The sequence below is a fragment of the Pinus tabuliformis genome, chromosome 5_1, assembly GCF_031772625.1.
Source record: "Pinus tabuliformis cultivar Carrire ecotype Pingquan chromosome 5_1, CPIR1, whole genome shotgun sequence".
NCBI classification, from domain to species: domain Eukaryota; kingdom Viridiplantae; phylum Streptophyta; class Pinopsida; order Pinales; family Pinaceae; genus Pinus; species Pinus tabuliformis.
The window spans coordinates 901,557,285-901,575,350 of record NC_142305.1 but is presented as its reverse complement, the minus strand read 5'-3'; positions in this window follow the sequence as shown (position 1 = coordinate 901,575,350).

Below are 18,066 nucleotides of genomic sequence, written 5' to 3'. Positions count from 1 at the left end.
GTCAGGCCCCTATAAGCCAACAAATGGAAAAATTTATGTATAGCTTGAACATCAGCCAGAGCTAACTTTTAGACATAATATTACTTAACTTTTGTATCATTGAGATTGCTTCTCAAATAATATATCATATGCTCAATCCCATCCTCTTCTTGGACTAAAACCATTCCAATGGTTGTATCTGCAGTAGCGAGATATAGAGAGTAGTCGTTTTGATCATTTAGGGAATACATTAATGAGGCTCTAATCAAGGTACCTTTAAGAGCATCAAAGGACTCTTGCACAACCTGGTCCCAATGGAAGGGTATCCCCTTTTTCAATAAACGAGTAAATCCTTTAGCCATTTTAGCATAATGGGGAATGAACCTCCTCAGAAAGTTAGCCTTCCCTTGGAGTCTCTGTAACTATAGTAGATTGGAAGGTGGAGGCAAATCAAAGATTGCCTGAAACTTAAGTGGATTAATTTGAATTCACTCTTTAGACACTATGAATCGAAGAAAACGACATGAACCAACACAAAAAACACATTTGTGTGGATTGAGTCATATTTTGTAGTGTCGACACCGTAACAATATTTCTCTCAAATTCTATAGGTGATCAGTCCACTTTCATGAATAAGCAGGTAAATCATCAAGGTATGGTTGAAAAATATGTTTGATGTCATGAAAGGCATAATTCATCGCCCTCTGGAATGTTGCCCCTGCGTTCTTCAAACCAAACGGGAGTTTCCTATAAGCGAAAGTGCCCCATGGAAAAATAAATGCAATTTTAGATTGGTCCTCTGGGCGGATATTGATCTAATTATAGCTAGAAAAGACCATCCATAAATGAGACTATTTTGCATCTGGCATATTCATCAATAATCTGGTCGATAAAGGGAGTAGGATAATTGTCTTTTGGACAAGCCTAATTAACATCCATTTAATCGACGCACACTCGTATTGTCCATTGTTTCTTCATGACAGGAACAATATTAGAAACCTAATCAGTAATAGGAAGAGAGTAAATGAAACCAGCATGCAAAAATTTTTCAACTTCTATTTTAATAGTAGTAGCCTTCTTTGGATGAACATGACGGAGGTGTTGTCGCATTGGTTTAACATGAGGATACATTTTAATTTCATGTTCAACTATACTAGAGTCAATTCCTAGCATCTCCTCGTATGACCATGCAAATATATCTCGAAATTCATGAAATAGAGAATGGTAAATATCAAGTTCTGACGGAGAACAAAATTTTCCAACATGAATGTTTTCTACAATGTTATGTTTGGTCGAAATATTGATAGAAATAGTTTCTTCGATATTTGACAGGTTTCGCTTGGAATCTACTGTATCTATGAAAACAGAATTTGAAAGGAAATCGACAACTGAAGGGTGACTATATTCATTTGAATAATCTTCTATGTGATCTTGAAGATGGGAACGATAATGATAATCTTCCCATGGCTCTCCTTCCATCATCATTAATTGGATGATTCCTTCATCAATAGAAAATATAAATGAAAAAGGATCAGAGGAAGTACCATATTATAATGAATGATCTACCCATACAATTGATGAAAATGGATTTGGATTCGCCGCACAAGCCAGAAAGATTGATTTCTATGCTAGCTCAATAGGGCTTAGCGGCATGATTTCATTACTACTATCAACTTCAAAACTATTGGTAATCCTCCTTAAGTCAGATGAAGTGGAAGATATCATGTTGCAAGTCAAAAATTTTGCCACTTCTGCCAAATTTGATGGTGGTGGTAGTGAAAAAGTACCCATTAGGGAAGGATCTTTAAATAGACCTACACCAATGTTTTGAAGAGATAGCGGGGGTCCATGTACCAACAGAATGCTTCCAGTAGCCTGTGAACTAGAGGCGAAGAAGGCGAGTTGGTCAATAACTGTGATTCCACCTTTATGAGGGAATGCAATCGTACGAAATTATGTTGAAACCACAATAGCCATAGCATAAACCCATGGTCTTCCTAGTAAAATGTTGTAGTCAAGGGGTCCGTCAACAACCTCAAATTCAACAGTTACTATTTTTCCTCCTAGTTCGATTTGCAGATTACTCAATATTCCACAAGGCATATATGTGTGTCCGTAAAAAGATTTTAACGTTGTTGGTGAACGTGACAAAGGCAGTAAGCCAAGTGTTTTCGAGCAATTCATAGACATAATACAAGTATATGCCCCCTCATCAATAATGGCTCGATGAACAAGTTTATTCAAGGAATTTACTTGAATCAAGAATGCTAATTGTGCTGGTAACTGTGGCATTTAACATGCATGGTTGAAAACCACAAGATTGGAATCAATTGGATCGATTCCACCAATTGCTGACAACAAAGCCTGCTTTTTAGAGGGACAGTTCTGAAGTACCTCGAGCGTTGACATAGCAGAAAGTGAGTGAGCCAAATCTTCTACTACGTTATAGTTCTATGCAGCTCGAGCTTGAGGGTTAAATTCCAATATATGTACACCTCCCTTAGGCATTTTTATTGTAAACTCTGGTGCAATAGGTGGTGGAATAGGATCATTTGAAGTCGAGGTTGAAGAGTTAGGTTGATCAACCTGGTTATTCAATGACGACGGTTGATTTTCATAGTCTTTAATTCGTGTTGACACCAAAACCTAAATTTTAGGCTTAGGTGCGGATAGCATAAGCACTTTGGAAGTGGAAGCATGGTCTGTAGCAACCATATTTGTCTCTGGTTTTGGAAAAGGATCAGTCAATACCTCAGATGTATTATAAGTCTTCAAAAGATTTGATACTTTGAAGTGGTGAGGACAATCTCACGTAAAATGCTCATTGTTACAGATCAAACACGGGTAATGAGGTTTCCTAGCCGAAGGAGAGGAATCATATGATTTCTCTTGAGGGGAATTATTTCGTTTCTTCTTGTTTTTACCCTTCTTCTTACTCCCTGGTTTCTTTTCATTCTTTCCCTTTTAAAATGACACGACATTAATTTCGGAAGTAAGAGTGTTATTGGGTGCATTTGTAGTTTGATTGGAAATGGCAAGTGTTTTACTAGATGGTCTACCTACCAATTGTGTGCTCAAAGAACCAATTACACCATCACCAGCATGAGAGTCCTTACTCGATGGTGGAGGAGGAATAGTGAAAGATTGTCGAGGTGCATTTGGGATATTGTCGTAGAGCGTGCCATACTGTGTATAAATCAAGTCCAAATATTGGGCACAAGCAATTACTTTCTCTTCAGTGACAACTCCACCTTTTGCCACATCCACAGTGATAGATGGCAGCAAGGATTTAATAAACCACTCATCCAGAAGTTGATCAGGAACATAAGTTTTAACCATTCGATGATGACGATGCCACTCATGAACCTCACATTAATATTTTAACAAGGGGTGGGGCTATCATTGACTGAAAATGATAAAATAAAATGGAAAGAAGGAAGTTGAAGCTACATGGATTAGAAATACTACTGAAAAATACTCTATGTTTGATATTCAAAAGGAAAAATAAGTCTTTATCGAAGTGAAGCGAAGCTTTATGGATGTAGGAGCTTCAACATCTAATGCGCAATAGAATCAAAAGAATAGATGTGTTGTATCATCTTTGACATAAATCCAACATCTGACAATACATGAACAAGATGCAGCTTATAAGGTAGATACTTTAAAATCTTTCCTTCAAATCTATATGAAATTACTGCGAGATCAATGAGATGTAAAAGGACTTTAGGAATTGATAAATTCCTGCGCATCTAAAGAAGTTCTGCAGAGTGAGATGCATGAAGTTAACAATTTACATAGACAGAAGAGAACTAGAAAGGAAATTAGGCTTAGTCCACAAATAGGAGAATATGACATAGACCAAGTTATTTTAGATCTAGGATCTGAAACTAATGTCTTGACAAATCAAACATGGGATTTAATGGGTCAACCAAAGTTGAAATGGCCACCTATTCAACTAAGAATGGAAAATCAACAAAAGATTGTTTCTTCAGGAAGATTACCAGGAATTACAGTGGACATTGAAGGGGTGCGCACTACTATTGATTTTGAAGTAATAGAAATTGTGGATGACAGTAACCCCTATCTTGCATTACTGGGATGGATTGGGAATTTTCCAACATGGCTATAATCAACTTAAAGAAGAGGCAAATGATATTTCAAAGAAACAATATGAGAGTGATCATTCCCTTGGATCGATCAGAAGGAGAAAGGTATACTGAACCAATTAAAGAGGAGTACAATGCAATTGATATAGATAACATCTATTAGATGCCAGAAAAATAACAAGACTGTGTCAACTCTACTGAAGCAAGTTGAGTTTGGAGCATGATATTTCATGTGCTTCAGATTCAGAAGAAGAATTGGAAAGTTGGAAAAACAAGTTGCATGAAGTGTCTACAAGGTGATTTGCAAGAGTTACTAAAGAATTTCGTTGTATGAAAGATGAGGTATGTGACTTACCTTTATATGATGGTTTCAGTGATATAATACTTTATTGAAGAATATGAAGACAGGTACCAGAGTGTCAAAGATTTTTAGCCTTAGATGTAGCCCTAAGAGCTACTCCTGCTAGATGATGGGGTACACATAAGAAGAATATAGGAACTTGGAAAGAATGTTGAAGGTTGATATGGATAAGGTTCAGTCAGGCAGAAATAGAGTTGGAAGATAAATATTATGGTCAAATTGATCCTAGATAGAACATCCATCTCTACATCACAACATGGAAGGAAATTCCATGAGAAGAATCGGTGCATGAGTTCATCCATACATTAGAGACAATCCCTCAAAACTGGTACTTCGAAATAGAACTTCGACATGGTACTGTGAACTAGGCAGAGATAGTTGATGGGTTTATATTGGCATTTAGCTTTTAAGATGATTGTACATGTATAGATTAAACCCTTCATATAGTTAGAAATAAGATTTTTGAGAATGAAATTCCACTCGCTTAATAGCCTGATTGGGATGCACAACTACAGAATGTAATGGAATGCTACAACATCAATGCAAAAGAAGATGAAGACCCTCACAATATTGACATAGCATAATTTGAAGGCTACTGCGAAGTGAATGGACCTGAGTTAGAAATTCTTGATATAACAGAGCCATTGAAGACAAAGAAGGTGAATATAAGATCAAAAGAGGAGCTGAAGCTTGCAACTATAGGAGATTATTTGGGTGAAGAAACAATAAACAAAGTGATAAATATTTTGCATGAAAACCAAGAGTTATTTCCCACTAAGTTCTCAGATATGAAGGGCACAGTAGGAGATTTAGCAGTTATGAAGATTCCTCTAAAGCCTGATGCAAAGCCAATTAAGAAAAGGCCTTATAGACTGAACCCAAAATAAAAAGAAAAAATGAAGAAAGAACTTGACAAAATGATAGCAGCTATGATCATTGAATCTGTGGAAGAGTCAGAATGGGTAATTCCTATGGTATTACAAGAAAATAAAACACAAGGATAAATCAAGATTTGTGTTGATTTAAGGAATTTAAATAATGCATGTCTACATGACCCACTCTCTACTCCTTTCATTGATGAAGTATTGGACAATGTAGGAGGTCAGGAAACCTATTCATTTACAGATGGATTTTCAAGATACCATCAAATTAGAATTGCACTAGAAGATCGATATAAGACCACCTTCACTACAGAATGGGGTTCATATCAGTATATAATGATGCCTTCTAGACTAATGAATGCCCCTGCCATATTTTCAAGAGTGGTGGTTGAAGCTTTCAAAGAATATATTCATAGGTTTTTGTAAGTATACTTGGATGATTGGACAATATTTAGGTTATTGAAGAAACATGTTGTGAGCTTAAGACTGATGCTCGACACATGCAGGCAGTATCAGACTTCTTTGAATATCAAAATTTTTGTATTATGTGTACCTTTTGGTATATTACTATGACATATTGTTTGTAAGCAAGGATTGATGGTGGAGCCTGTGAAGATTTATATTATTGTGAATTTACCTCCACCAAAGACAATGAGACAACTTTCTATCACATTAGGGCATACAAGATACTACAGAAAATTTATCAAAGGATATGCACAGATCACTGCGCCTATGGAAAAATTGTTGAAGAAAGATGTAACATTCTTATGGAATGAAGAATGTTAAAAGAGCCTCGACACACTAAAAGAAAATATGGTAATTTCTCCTATATTGATATTCCCATATTGGAATAAGGAATTTCATGTTCATGTGGATCCTTCATGCATAGCTTTAGGAGTGAAATTAGCACAACTTGGTGCAGGAGAAACCGATCATCCTATAGATTTTGCAAGTAGGAAACTGTCTAAAGAAGAAAAGAAATATACAACTACAGAAAGGGAAGGACTGGCTATGGTATATGCTTTACATAAATTTAGACATTATTTGTTGGAATCACATTTCAAGCTTTTCAAAGATCACTCTGCACTAAAGTATTTGGTCAATAAGCATGTTTTAGGAGGAAATATTTGCAGATAGCTATTATTGTTTCAGGAATATGACTTTGAAGTTGTTGTTAAGCCAGGAAGAATAAATGTTGGACTTGATCATTTGTCAAGGTTGGAAACAGGAGAAGAACCAACGAATATAAAGGATAATCTTCCTGATGCACAATTGTTTACAATCAGGATTGCAGATGATCACTTCACTGATATTATTCAATTCTTAACCACAGGGATGACCCCTTCAAAATACACTACACAATAGAAGAAAGAATTTGTGGTTAAGGCAACATATTTTTCACTAATAGAAGGAAATTTGTATAAGATGGGACCAGATGAAATACTATGCAGGTATGTTCCTAAGCATGAAAGATAGATAATTTTAATAGAAGCTTATAGTGGCGCATCTGGTGGACATTATCCAGGAAAAGCCACTGTGCAAACAATTTTAAGGGTGGGATTATGGTCGCCTACACTACACAAAGATGCAAAGGATTACTATCCAACTTGTGATATCTGTCAAATAACAAGAAAAACTTCAAGAAGAGATGAAATGACACTAGTGTAATAAGTAACATTGCAGATTTCTGATAAATGGGCAATTGCTTTTGTTGGACCTATCAATCCACCAGGAAAAAGGACTGGTGCGACGTTTATAATCACTACTACTGATTATTTGACAAGGTGGGTTGAAGCACAACCAATGAAGAATTGCAACATAGAAACTGTTGTGAATTTCATCTTTGAATACATATTGTCCAGATTAGGGTGTCCAAAGATATTGATGAGTGATCAAGGATCACATTTATTGAATAAGACAATTGAAGCATTAACTGAGGAATTTCAAGTTTACCACCAAAAGAGAATTCCTTATCATCCTTAGGCAAATGGAGCTGTGAAAGAATTCAATAAAAAATTTTAGAATGCACTAACCAATGTATGAAATATAAATAGGAAATATTGGGATCTTAGGATTCTGCCAGTATTATGGGCTTATAAGACTACATGCAAAAGGTTGATAGGTCAGACACCCTTTAGGTTAGTTTATGGGAAATAAGTTGTGATTCCCATGGAATACGTTGTCCCTAGCCTAAGAATTGGAACTTTTACAAATATGGAATACCCCGAGATAATGGAAGAAAGGATGTCGCAATTAATTACTCTAGAAGAAGACAAGATTATAGTAGGATTTCATCAAAAATTTCAAAAAGCAAGAGAAAAGGCTTGGCATGATAGGGACATTAAGTAAAAAGAAGTTCTAGATAGGATAACTCGTGCTTCTCTATGACAGTAAGTTTGTGAAATTCCCTGGGAAATTCAAAACACATTTGTTAGACCCATATGTTATTAAGTATATTACTGATTGAGGCACAATGCAGTTAACGAAGTTAAATGGATAATTAATTCAAGGAAAAGTAAATGGTAGTAGGTTTAAGTGGTACAGGAACAACCCTGCCCCTACAACTTCAGCCTAAAGAAGGAAGAAGAAAAGTCTTAGTGTCACATGCATTTGAAAATGGACAATGGACTATAAAATATGTTGCAGAAAGAGCTTCGACGAAGAAAGTACTTCGTTACAGTCAGGAATATGTCGAAGTTCACAGGAAGCCACAACATAAGACAAAGGTGTGCTATAGTAGGGGACGTGTCGAAGTTTTCCAGAAAGAAGAAATATGACTGTTAAAAGGGAAAAGATAGACATCAAATTGCATTTAAGATGATAGTTGGCAGAATTTAACGATAGATACACATCTAATGAAAAATCTGAACAAGATGGAATTGTTATTAATAACCAACTCCGTATCAGATTAAGAAATTTTCTGAATCAATAGCTCGAGCGATTAATAGTGCGAAGAGATTACAAGAGAGTCTGTTGTATATGTTTCCTGAGTGATCTTGGGAGGATATTACCCAAAAAAAAATGTAAGAAGGTGATGTATGGAGTTATGGATTCTGCACCATCAGTTGAAACACCTGTAGTTGAAACAACCGCAGTAGGTAAACCCATAGTAGTAGTACCATCGCCACATAAGCCGTAGACATCACCAGGGCACAAGAAAACCAAGGAAGTAAGAACCAAGAAAAAGTAGGACAAGAAGCCTGCCAAACCTGTGAAACCTTAGAAGAAACCAAGGAAAGTCGACATTGAAGAAGAAATGGAGGAACTTCAGGTGGAGGAATGTGGACATTCATCTCACCTCTTCCCTCATATATTCCACAAAGGAATCCAAATGCTAAACCAATAAAATATGCCAAAGATGTGAATTATGGGACATTCACACCTTTATTGCTAGAGGATGTACCATTTCAAGGAGAGATTTTAGGAAAATTCTGTAGCTGAAATTCACAGACAATGATTTTAGTGACCGGACGAAGCACCTAAATTTCACACCAGAATGATACTTGCATAAGGCTCACTACCCAGAAAAAAAAGTGATGATATTGGAGCCATAATGATGGGCAAATGGGTTGGCATAGTCAAGACTGCTCAACATGTTGAATGTGCCGCACTTCGGCAGAATTTCATCAAACACAACATGTGTTCACCAATTATTGGTATTAATACATGATGGACACCTGTGGAAGGGGAATAAGATCCCCAAAGACCAAATGTTGATCTAGAGGATCACTAGATTACGATACTAAGGGTGGAACCTCGCGGAGGAGTTTGTGGGAAAGGTTTAGGACTGCGCTGTGGCAAATAATATGAAGAAGAAGCATGGGTTGGTCAAAAGCAATAGGGGCTATGACATAAACTCGGTCAACAATCAAGAAGTCTGCTTCACCACACATATTTTGGCCGACAAAATTATGAGTAAGTTCCACACAAATGAAGTTCCTGTGTCGGTGGTGTCTTTAGTTGTGCAATGCATAAATGGAGTCTAGTATAATTGGGTTGCGTATTTATGCAAGGAACTCCTGGATGAATGCAGCAAGGTCTAGGAGAAAGGTACATCTTTTAATTATGCCTAAATAATCTTCATTATTCCAATAGAATAAGATGTATGTGAGGCCACGAGTTATGCTTTGCTGTGGCATACCACTCAACCAACGTGAGTGCAAGAGAATAAGATATTTTTTATATTATATTAGATGGATTTACACATGTTGGTAAACCAACATCCGTGCCTTTCGCCGATTTTACACAAAGAGTATAACCTTGTGGCAAGGTTCAAGGCAGATTTTCATAGATTGTACAAATAGGCACACAGAGATGCGAAGAAGGAATGTCATGCATTTCCATATATGGTCAAATAGGATGATCTGGTAGAAGTAATACATACATGGCCCACAGATTGGATGACTTCACTAGAGGAGGCAGGAGACAACACAACAGAAGAAGAAAAGTACACACTTTGCACCATGGCAAATGAAATGGAAAAGACAAGGAGGAGGAAGAGGAAGAAGAACATCATGAAGAAGAAGACCATGACGAAGAACATCATGAGGAAGACCCTAAAGGAGGCAAGGATATGACGAAGCAGACAGAGAAGGGAGAAATAGAGAAATATGCCGTAGAGAAAAGGAAGAGCCAAGGTGAAGCTTCGATCAAGGCCAGAAAGAAGCATAAGGAATATAAATTAAAAGAGATCACAACAAAGGTTCTCACGAAGGGATATTTGGACCAAATTGGAGACAAGATTCAGGAGATCACAGTGGAATCTTAGAACAAGGTGGAAGATCGCTATGGCTAGCTTATCGAAAGTGTGCAGGAGAGGATTGTGGAGTTGAAGATTTTGGCATTATTAGTTACACAACTTGCATAAATATAGGAAAGGATTACAGAAGCAAGGTTGATCTTGCCTACCCTTGCAACGAGGCTGACATGGATACCTGTGGGGACTCTACAGTTTGAATCAACAACAGGCCAAGGAGTGGACACATATAAACATGAACATCACAGCAGTGCCACTGCCAAGGTTACATAAGATACATGAGGAGATTATAGAAGAATTAAAGCTAAGGAAAGAGCGCACATCGCAACTCAACATACATGTGGAAAAGGAGTGGGTTGTGCTGTCATAGAAGCTTGGCTAGAAAATACAATAGAGAGATCAGATAGCAAAAGAATATCAGTAGCTGAAGGACATAGTAGAAACAACGTGTAAGGGAATTTCGGACATGGAGGTCTGCGAAGAGGAATTTATAGAAGATAAGGTCATGAAGCTCGACCTTGCAATCAAGGAATCCAAGAAGAAATTGTAGATGTGCAATTTGATTATGAGGTAAAGATTAGTGAGCTACAGTTAAAGTTGCAGCCAGCTATGCCACCAGAAGTAAGAAGCCAGAGGGAGGTTGACCTAAAGTTAGTCCTGGTTAACATCTCTATAACATTGGAGGACTACAACAAACTATTTGATGAAATTTTTCAAATTTCAAATTCACTATAGGAAGATCCAAATATTCAGAAGTTGTGGGAGGAAATGAAACAGAGGTAGTAGTAGTTAGAGGAGAGTCAAGAATCTACGAAGACATTGCCTATATCATTTAAGCTTGCAAAGATTAATGAATCGAAGGTGCTTCACAAGAGGATCAAAGAGATTAAGAGGGAAGAGCATACATTGATAGAAATAACTCAACCTTGGTAGGATGAGGCCCTTCAGCTATCGCAGGTAGTAGATGTAAAGCTTTAGGAGCTTCAACAAAAGGAGGGAACATTTATATGGAAGTGTGCAGATCATATAACCATAGCATTGTTGGAGGAAGCATGCAACGAGGATAAACAAATGACAGAAGTGCTCCAACAATTTAAAAAATCCTACAATAGGATTACAGAAAATATCAGAGGCACAATAGCTAAGTGACTCAGGACGAGTCACATGTGAGTGTTGGGGGCTTGTTGGGTGCAACCCTACTTGGCTAGATTTTAGGAAAGAAATCTGAGTTTTGTGGATTGTGCAGTAGAAAATATGTTTCGGAGTACGAAGTGGACCTCACAGCAGAGAAGCGAAGCACATCGAAGACTACACAACATAAAGGCTTTGCAGCAAAGCCCCTCCATTTTTGTAAAAAGCATAAAATATTGTAGAAGTTGATGGGTTTGGACCATAGTCCCTTTTTATTTTAGAAACCATGGTATCAGGTCCATGGTAATGTAGCGATGTAATCCCTCATGTAATAATATATAAAGGGATGACTAATAAAGAAGGAGGACAAGTATTGATCGAAATATATGTTTATGGTTGTATTTTGTTGATCTATACTTCAGATAAAGGGGAAAGGCTTCACAACTAAGTGCGTGGAGGCCTGGATCTGTAGCTTAGTGCACAGACACCTTGCATTTGTGTGTAGGGAAGAACTGTTTTTTGTGTCAAATTATATATCATAAGCAACAGTGCTTGTGGACATAGTCCCACATTAGGATGAACCACGGTAAAATATGTGTCTGGTGTGTTAATTTTCTCATTATCTGCACTTTATTTCAGTACTGTGAAGTTTATGTTATATTTAAATGGTGAATGTAATTATGTAAAGTAATATATAAGTGTGAAGTAATTGATATATGTGAAGTAGTTTATAAGTGTTAAACCATAAAGAAACTACAAAAGTGCCACATCACAACATCCCTCAGGTTGCGGAAACCTGGTTCCGCAACCTCCCATAGTCACTTTGGGTGAGAGTATGACTTGATTGTAGGTCATTTTTGAAAGGGCCAGTGATTGAGGGTTTTGTTGGTGCACAGTAAATTCTGAACCTGGGTCATCCCAACCTAAGCCAATAGTGGACAAAGACACTCTCTTCCCCATATATAGAGTATTTGAGGGAGTCCAACATTGGTAAAGTGGACTAATTACATAAGAAATTTAATTTAATGCACAAGATAAGGTCTTTGAGTGAAATGCTTTCTCTCCAAGGTATAAACATCAAGAGACCAATCCTTAGGTTGCGCACTCTCTAAGCATGGGTTTCAATTGTAAAGTGTTCTTAATGACAAGGATTCTTGCTTTCGAAGACAATCATCCCATGCTCCTCAACACATGCATGTTGGGTCCATAATCAATCCCGTGTAATGTTCTATCAACCTAACCATCTATGATCAATTCCATGTAATCTATTTCGTTGTCTACAAGTTATGTATTATAGGGTATTGCATCCCTCCTTTGGCCTACGGTTTATTGCAAAAGACTTTAAAACCATGGTTGGATATTGATTTATAAGTACTTGATCATAGTGAAAGGTTGGTGATTTATAAGGGTGTTATGACCAATGGGAGCACAAAATAACTCAATCCACACATAAATAAACAACTCAACAGAAGTAATGAAAATTGACATACTAACATAACAATATACAAGTAAGCTATTGAAAGTCGACTAATGATACCTTATTCTCCATCAAGATAACAAAACCGGACCATGTTTTTCTTGTATCATATCGAATTCCAATTAATAATGGCCATATTGTTGCTCCTGTCAAAACATGGCAGATGGACAACTTAAAGTAATTAATATCCAATCATTTACTTTTTTGTACAAAATTAAAAAAAATATAATTTTAGATGTTAAATATGCTTACAAATTTTCATACTAAGGCTTCTAAACTTGTTTGGCCACTGTAATGTGTGGCACGATATTTGGCAAGCATGACCCCCTTCGAGGCCTTGTCCTAAAACATACACTAATTCAATTAAATTATGCACTAGTAAAATAAAAAAGTCATTTAATGAATTTGAAATAATCTTCTCATGAAATTTAAATACATGTATGCTCTCCTCGTTGGACTTCCTCCATGCATCTGCTCTATCATATGATTTCTTGAGCTCCTTCGATACTTTCATGCTTACATAAATTGGCCTTATTTTGGCCCTTAGCTTGGGAGGATTTGTTTTATCTTTTTCATTTGGTTGCAACATAATCTCTTGTAGTTTTGAGTCATTTGTCTCTTTACTTTCTTTACTGACCAACCTATCCCAAATTTAGTCTGCACCGCCTTTTGAAGGTGAATGGGTATGTTCGATAATGGAAGATGTAGATGCTCTTTAAAGTGTTGAAGGCATGATTCCTTCAACCTACAATTGAACACTTTCCTGGGTTCTGTCATTCTGATTTTCCCAGAGACAACATCATAATCTACCTTAGTTTTGTATTTGCCAATGCAAGATGCATAAGTACCTGTAATAGTGGTGGAAGAAATATGTGTACCTGGAGTGGGTGGGACATTAGACATCTCTGTTCCTTGTTCCACATTCTTAGAGGTTATTGTGATTGATTTTTTCCTAGATATTTTTCTAAATCTAGGAGTTTATGGGGAATCAATCGACTCCCTTTGACACAGTTGCTTTTGTTGGTATATTTTAATGCCTTTAATACGTTCTTCCATGTATTTGGCAAGCATGGAAACGTCCATATTGCTGGGCGCAACCCAACTTGGCCAAATTTTGGGTACATTTTGGGCAAGAAATCTGAGTTTTGTGGAGTGCGCAGTAGAAAACATGTCGCAGAGTACAAAGTGGACCGCACAGTAGAGCACAACGAATACCATGCACCAAAGTCATCACATAGCATAGGGGCTTCACGGTGAAACCCCTCCCTTTTTGTAAGAGGCATAAAATATTGTAAAATTTGATGGTTTTGGACCATAGTCCCTTGTATTTTGGAAACCATGGTATTGATTCCATGGTAATGTAGCAATGTAATCCCTCATGTAATAGTATATATAGGGATGAATAATAAAGAAGGATTACAAGTATTGATACAAATATTTGTTTATGGTTGTATTCTATTGATCTATACTTCAGTTAAAGGGGAAAGGCTCTACAGTTGAGTGTGCGGAGGCCTGGGTCTGTAGCTGAGTGCATAGACTGTCGGCAACGTACTATACAAACACCCTACAGCTGTGGGCCCAGGGAAGAAACACTTTCTATGTCAAATTCTATATTATTAGAAACATTTCTTGTGGACGTAGTCCCACATTGGGATGAACCATGAAATATTTGTGTCTCATGTGTTAACTTTCTTATTATCTACACTTTATTTCAGTACTGTGAAGTTTATGGATGTCTATGTTATGTTTAAATGATGAATGTAATTCTACGAAGTAATATATAAGTGCGAATTATTTGATGTATGAGAATTAGTTAATAAGTATTAAAGCATAAATAAACTACAAAAGTGCCACATTGTAGCATCCCTCAGGCTGCAAAAACTTGGTTCTGAAACCTCCCATAGTCACTTCGGTTGAGACTGCAACTTGCTTGTAGGTCATTGTTGAAAGGGCCAGTGATTGAGGGTTTTGTTGGTGTGCAGTAAAGTCTGAACCAGGGTCAACCCAACCTAAGAAAACAAATAGTTTTGTTGCCAGGATGGACACCAGTGGATAGGGAATAATATCCCCATAGACCAAATCTTGATCTGGAGGATCACTAGATTACCGTAACAAGGGTGAAACCCCATGGAGGAGTTCATGGGAAAGGATCAGGACCTAGCTATGGTGGAGAATATGAAGAATAATTATGGTTTGGTCAAAGGAAATAGGGGCTACGACATAAAATTGATCAACGATCAAGCAGTCTACTTCGCCGCACATATTTTGGATGGCAAAATTATGAGGAATTGTCGTGCAAATGAAGTTCCTGCATCGATGGTGTCTTTCACAGCACAATGCACAAATGGAGTCTGATATAACTGGGCAACTTATTTATGTAAGGAATCCCTGGAAAACTACCATGAGGTCCGAGAGAAAGGTACATATTTCCTTTATTCTTAGATAATCTTCATCATTGCTATGTTGGCATGGAAGGATCTGGAGGATATGCAATTTCCTATGATAGAAGAAGATGTATGTGATGCCGCGAGGTATGCTTCATTGTGGAATACCACTCAACCATCATGAGCGTAGGAGAATATGATATTTTGTATATTATATCAGATGGATTTACACATGTTGGTAAACCAACATCCACAACTTTTTCTGAGTTTGCACAAAGAGTATAACCCTGTGGCGAGGTTCAAGGTGTATTTTCATAGATTTTACATATAGGCACGCCAAGACATGAAGAAGGAATGGCATACATTTCCATATATGGTAAAATAGGATGATCTGGTAGAAGTAGTATAGACATTTCCCACAGATTGGATGACTCCGTTGGAGGAGGCAGGAGACAACACAACAGAAGAAGAAGAGTTGGACACTTCGCACCATGGAAAATGCAGTGGAAAAGATAAGGAGGAGGAAGAGAAAGATGAATAGGAAGACGAACATGATGAAGAAATACACCATGATGAAGAACATCATGAGGAAGACCCTAAAGGAGGAGAGGATAAGACGAGGTAGACAAAAAAGGTAGAAATAGAGAAATCTATCACAGAGAAAAGGAAGAGTGAAGACGAAGCTTCCATTAATGCCAGAAAGAAGCATAAGGCGAATAAATCAAAAGAGATCACACTAATGGTTCTCATTTAGGGAGACTTCGACCAAATTGGAGACAAGGTTTAGGAGATCACAGTGGAATATTGAAATAGGGTGGAAGATCGCTACGAAGAACTTATCACATATGTGCAAGAGAGGATTGTAGAGTTGAGGATTTTGGCATTATTAGTTAGACAACCTAGGAAAATACAGGAAAGGATTAAAGAAGGAAGGCTGATCTTGCCTACTCTTGTGGTGAGGCTGACACAGATACCTGCAAGGGCTCTACAAATTGAATCAGCAAAAATTCAACAACAAGCCAAGGAGTGGACACATACAAACATGAACATCGCAACAGTTTTGCTACCAAGGTTACATAAGCTACACAAGGAGATTATAGAGGAATTAAAACTAAGGGAAGAGCACACATCACAACTCAATATACATGTGGAAAAGGAGCGAGCTGCACTATCACAAAAGCTTGACCAAACAATGCAAGAGAGAGGTCATATAAGAAAAGAATATCAACAACTAAAGGATGTAGTAGAAAGAAAATGTAAGGGAATTTTGGACATTGAGGTCTGCAAACAAGAATCGAAATAAGATAAGGTCATGAAGCGCAGCCTTGCAGTCAAAGAATTCAAGAAGAAAATTTCAAATGTGAAGTTTGAGTGTGAGGTAAAGATAAATGAGTTGTAGTTAAAGTCCCAGCCAGCTATGCCATCAAAAGTAAGAAGTCAGAGGGAGGTTGACCTAAAGGTAGTCATGGTTAGAATCTCCAAAGCATTGGTAGACTACAACAAATTATTGGATGCAATTTTTCAAATTTTGACTTCGTTGTAGGAAGATCCAAATATTCATAAACCATGAGGAGATGTAGCAGAGGAAAAAACAGTTAGAGGAGAGTCAAGCAGTTGCAAAGACATTGCTTATACTATAGAATCTTGCAAAGATTAATGAATAGAAGGTGTTGCAAAAGAGGATCGAAGAGATGAAGAGGTAAGACTAGACATTAATAGAAAGAAATTACCCTTGGCAATATGAGGCCCTCCATCTCTCACAAATAGTAGATGAGAAGATTTAGGAGCTTCAACAGAAGGAGGAAGCATTTATACAGAAGGATGCAGATCATATAACATAAGCATTATTGGAGGAAGCACACAACGAGCATAAACAAATGATAGAAGTGCTCCAAAAGTTCAAAAAGGACTATAATAGCATTGCATAAAATATAAGAGGCACATCAACTAAGTGACTCGAGATGAGTCACATGTGATTGTTGGGGGCCTGTTGGACGCAACCCAACTTGGCCAGATTTTGGGAATATTTTGGTCAAGAAATCTGATTTTTGCGGAGCACGCAGTAGAAAAGATGTCGCAGAGTATGAAGTGGACCACGCAACAGAGAATTAGAGCACAATGAAGAACACACAGCAAAGTCACCACACAACATAGGGGCTTAGCGGAGAAGCCCCTCCCTTTTTGTTAAAAGCATAAAATATTGTAAAATTTGATGGTTTTAGACCATAGTCCCTTGTATTTTGGAAACCATGGTATTAGATCCATGGAAATATAGCAATGTAACCCTCATGTAATAGCTATAGGGATGAATAATAAAGAAGGAGGACAAGCATTGATTGAAATCTATGTTTATGGTTGTATTTTGTTGATTTGTACTTCAGAAAAAGGGGAAAGTCTCCGTAGCTGAGTGCATGGAGGCCTGGGTCTACAGTTGAGTGAAAATACCATCTGCAACTTAGTGTGTAGACACTTGTAGCTTTTTGCGTAAGGAAAAGCTATTTATTGTTTCAAATTCTATATTATAAGCAACAACCCTTGTGGACGTAGTTCCACATTGGGATGTACCATGGAAAAATTTGTGTCTCATGTGTTAATTTTCTTATTACCTACACTTTATTTCAGTACTATGAAGTTTATGGATGTTTATGTTATGTTTAAATAGTGAATGTAATTCTGTGAAGTAATATATAAGTGCGAAGTAATTGATGTACGCGAAGTTGTTTATAAGTACTAAAGCATAAAGAAACTACAAATTTCCACATTGCAGCATCCCTCAGGCTGCAAAAACTTGGTTCTGCAACCTCCCATAGTCACTTCGGGTGAGATTTCTGATGAGCCCCAAATTTGGTAACATTTTGGGCTCATTTGGCCTAACTACCCTTGCTCAATCCTTCATTTTTCATAACTTCTGCATCATTTTTTAGTATGTTTATGTCATTTGTACGAATAAGGGTAGTCACTATTCCTAGGTGGCTAACACGTGCTCATTTC